Consider the following 4,850-nt stretch of genomic DNA (forward strand, 5'->3'; position numbering starts at 1 on the left):
ATTCGAAATGCTTTACCGTTTATAGAAAGTCTGATTACCGTACAGAACAGCAGTGAGACTGTCATGTCTATGTCAGAGAACTGGAAAACTTTCCCAAGTTTTTGACAGCTTTCTTAGATTTCTAAGGTTCAAAAAGTAATAATAGCTCCATGGAGGTATTTACGTATAGTCACATGCCGAGAGACCAATTTTGGAAATGTCAAGTTCTGCCATCAAGTTCGCAGAGTTTTGGTCTAACATAGTGTTCGTTTTTTAATGAAAGAATTTATTCTTGTGTTTGCAGACATTTATTTTCTTTCGGCAAGATATAAGGTGTACAGTATTTAGTTTTAATAGTTCTTAACCGTAATCGCTATAAAAACAGTTGTAAAAGGTTTAATATATTGTATAATATTTATTCTCATATCAAAAAATCACAGGAATCATTAATATAGGATTTTTAGCCAAATCTTCCTTAACTCGATAGTTAAAAAATAAATTAAATTGATTTGAAAATTGTCATGGCAATTTCCTCCGATTACGAAGGAAAAAAAAAAAGATAAATTGGTTGCCCTGAAAATCGATAAATACGACATCAAAATGCAACTTTGAAACTACGACATCAGTTTTTCATATTACAAAGGCGACAGAATTCTTTTAAATAACATTTTGATGCTTTTCAGTTTCAACAAGATTGCTAATAAACTGACTCATGCTTAAAGTGCAATTTTCAAGCAATCTTTTTATGATTATTCATGAATATCAATCTTAAAGATATTTAAATTTATGCTATGCTTTTGCTTAAAAATCAAAATAGCAAAAATAAAAAATTGTTCTCAATGAATACCGCCTTAAGTGACAAGTTGGAGAGACGCTCCTTATTTAAAGTCAAATTTTAAATTATTTTAAGACAAATTTTAAATTATTAGTTTCATTACATAAATTCGCAATTCAATTACACGTATTTTCATAATCAGAAGCAACTCCAAGCATAAGCAACATAAGTAGAAGCCTAGAGCACCGATTTCCGAAGCCTAGAGCTTTCAAACAAGCGTTTGAGGTATTAATATTGTCACGTTGCTCCACTTCTATTTGTTGGAGTTGCTCTCGCACTTTTTTTAATTTGGCTTTTATTTCTTTTTGATCCGATTTTATTTTGCTAGCGTTTCTTGTCCAACTTTGATTTCAGCCTTTATCTCTTCTTGTCCGGCTTTTACAGGTGCTAACACGTCCTCCAAAGGTTTCATTTCTTCCGACATGGATTTCTCCTTCCCGCGGAAACTGGCATTCACTTACAAATCCCACTTCTGACGCCAATTGTTGTGTTCTACGGGTTCGTGCATTTGGAGTAATTGATGATAACATTTGATGAAGAATCAAAACACAGTTAATTCGCCAGTATGCACTATTACATAAGACAGTTCCAAAGACACGCTTACACTCGTCGAAAAACTACGACAGATAAGCTGAAACAATCAGCAACACAGCCTTCATGCTATAACGGTGAAGATAGTTACACGGCAAAGCACTAAAGTACAGCTCCTGACTCGTAGGATTGCTCTCAAGCTAATTTCTGAACTCAAAAACGCTACTTTCTCCCTGTACAGCCAGGGTAAAAATAGCTTTAACCTACCTTCTAGAATATTGAAACGCTAAAAATTATTAATATTATAATTAAAATAATTAAAATATTAGAAAAAACGCTAAAAATGCGTTTTAGAATGTTCTCGCTCCGTCTATTACATATCGCTAATTTTGTAGTCAAATATCGCTAAATGGACGATTTTGTGCCAAATCTGGCAACCCGGCCTTTCCTTGCCACTTTGTCAGCCCTAAGTCCGCCCTTGACCAAGGCCATCTTGATGGGGAGAAGATCATCATCCCATCAAGAAGGCCTTGCCTTGACTGACGCTGCTCAGCAGGCAGACTTCTCCAATTGAGGAGCATCGTTTTCGATCCGCTTCGGGGGAAGCTGTCTCACCGCGCAGCCGCTGGACATTCCCCAACAGTGTATTTGCCAATGCCAATGATTTAAAAATTTCGGAGTTCCTATGGTTCAAAACCATCTACCTCCACATCAGAATTAATAAAAGCGAGCAGAAATAAGAAAAATTTGGCATAAGTGATTTACTTGATGCACACTAGAGGGAGCCACAGGCTCGAGAGAGTTTAGGGATAGAGATGAGAAATAAAAACTTAAGTTTCATAATTTTTTTTTTTATAAGTTTTTTGGTTTTTAAAATTTTTTTGTATTTTATATTTTATACTTTTTTTGGTTTTTTTATAATTTTATATACACAGTATAAACACTGAAGCAAAAAGCGGATAGGAAAGATTTTACGATTAATAGACTCATTGGCATGTGGCTTGTGTTAGGGAGTGCAAATAATTATAGAGATCGCGATGAAAATATTCTTAGGCAGATTTGAAATCTGCGGGAGATGTGATTCTTAAGTAAACAGATTGATAACTTTGCTTGAAGATCTTGATAGTGGTTGCAGAAGATGTAATAAGCAATTATATGGCAGCTCGCTGAAGAGACGTCCTTCCTTCATGGCGCGGGAGCTGGAACTGATGTTGAGAGGGCGTGTCTTGCCCTTTTGGATGGAGGGTAGATGCCGAACTCTCGGCCAATCACGGCTCTCGGTCTCTTCTGTGAGCTGCGAATAGCAGGATCGTATGCAGGAATCCGCTGAAGTGCTCAGTTATCAATCTGTTCAATTTTGAGGAATAAATTTTGACTAAGCTTTTTAATATGGTAATCTACAGGTTTAATATTTAGGTCCGAATGAATCACATCTGTACGGACGTACCAGGCTGCATTCAGGGCCATACGTAGGGTCTTACTTTGAAAGGATTGAAGTTTTTTCACATGAGTTTTTGCAGCAGTACCCCAGATTGTACATGCATACATGAAGACAGGTCTTATAATTGATGTATAGAGAAGAATTTTGTTTTTAATTGACAGTTGGCTCTTCCGAGCTAAAAATGGGTAAAGTTGGGCTCTAGCACCTTTCGCTTTATTGAGAACACTTTCAATGTGAAGGCGCCAGGTTAATTTAGAATCAAGTACAACTCCTAGGTACTTGTAAGAGTTTGACCAGGGAACATAGTCGTCAAAGAATTTAATATTAATGGAAGGGTACGGGAGGGGGCTACGTTTGAATATCATAGCAGCACATTTAGCAACATTAATTTTTATTTTCCAAGTGATGAGCCAGTGCTCAAGGCTAGAGAGATAACTCTGAATGTTTTGGACTAAGTTTTCCAGGCGTTTGTGTTGAGCTAGGATGGCCGTATCATCTGCATAAAGTGCAAGAGTGATACTTGGTGATTTTGGTATGTCATTTATGAAAATGTTGAACAAAATTGGGCCTAAAAGTGACCCTTGGGGGACGCCGCTTAGTATAGGACGGGGTGTCGAAATGATAGAATTAACTCGTACAGAGAAAGATCTATTAGTGAGGTACGAATTAATTATATGAATTAAATGGGCCGAAACGTCAAGTCGTATGAGCTTGATAATAATTCCTATATGCCAAGTCCTATCAAATGCTTTGGCTATGTCAAGAAATAAAGCGCCAGTAAGCATTTTGTTACGAAACCCTTCGTGAATGAACTCCACTGTCCTCAGCAGCTGGTGCGTGGTGCAGTGTTTTACTCGAAATCCAAATTGTTCGTCAATTAGAACGTTGTGATTTCGGAGAAAATCATTCAGGCGTTTAAGTAACACAAACTCGTATATCTTTGATAACGAGGATAGGAGGCTGATAGGTCGATAATTTTGAGGGTTAGAAAGGCTTTGGCCTGGTTTTGGAATAGGCACAATAAGTGCTTGTTTCCAGCTTTGAGGAAAATAGCAATGCTGTATCATAAAATTTATAAGCATTACTAAGAAAAATAGATAATGGGTGGGTAAATTTTTAATCATACGATTAGAAATAGAGTCCATACCAGGGGCTTTTTTGGGTTTGAGCTTGGTAATGTATTCACTTACCTCGCTCATGGATGTATATTGTATTTCTCTCGCAAAAGGCGAGGAGAGGAAACGTTCAACATCTTGTGGGAAAGAACTTGCGTTGTTCGCAAAAATTCCTTCATTATGTGGTGTAAATTGAGTTTGAAGAGAATCCGCAATTAATTCGGATTTCTCAGCGTCTGTGTGAGCCACCGCTGCGTCCGTAGCTAAGGACGGAATGTTAGGTTTGTGTTTGCGTAGGCGGGCTGATGCGCGCCAAAGACTGTTATCATTGGTCGTTAAGGACTGAATGTAATTCGTGTATTGTGATTGGAAGAACTGGTCACATGATGCCTTGATCTCATTTTGGAGAGTACGGAGTTGAATTTTTAAGCCAGGATTTCTATTTCTTTGCCAAAGTCTCCGTACTTTATTCTTTTCTTTAATTTTGAGTTTAATTTCTTGAGGTATTTTACGAAAATTGGGTCTGAGGGTGGGTTTTGATACTTCCTTATAAGTATCAGTTAGGGTGTTCGTTAACTGATCTACTGCTTTGTCAATATCATGGCTGGATTTAATTTCGAGGGAGGGTATGCTTTTAGAATTTAATTTAAAGCGAAAATTGTCCCAATTTGTAGAGACGAGTGCCGGAAAATTTTGAGTAAAAATAGTACAGCTAAGGTCAATGGTTACGGGGTTGTGATCTGATGATAAACAATTTTCAACAGTCACTTGATATCCAAAAGGGATGTTTCTAAAGAGTGCCAAATCTATAAAAGAGGGGACACCCCGTGAACCATATCTAGTGGGGGAATCCGGCGCAATGATTTTAATTTGGGCGCACTGAGCCCATTTTAGGAGGCCACGACCAGCAGGGTTTGATCTATGGCAACGCCAATGCTGGTGGTGACAA

The sequence above is a fragment of the Stegodyphus dumicola genome, chromosome 6 (genome assembly GCF_044657685.1).
Source record: "Stegodyphus dumicola isolate Sdum_Otavi_A_Nest chromosome 6, ASM4465768v1".
Lineage (NCBI taxonomy): Eukaryota > Metazoa > Arthropoda > Arachnida > Araneae > Eresidae > Stegodyphus > Stegodyphus dumicola.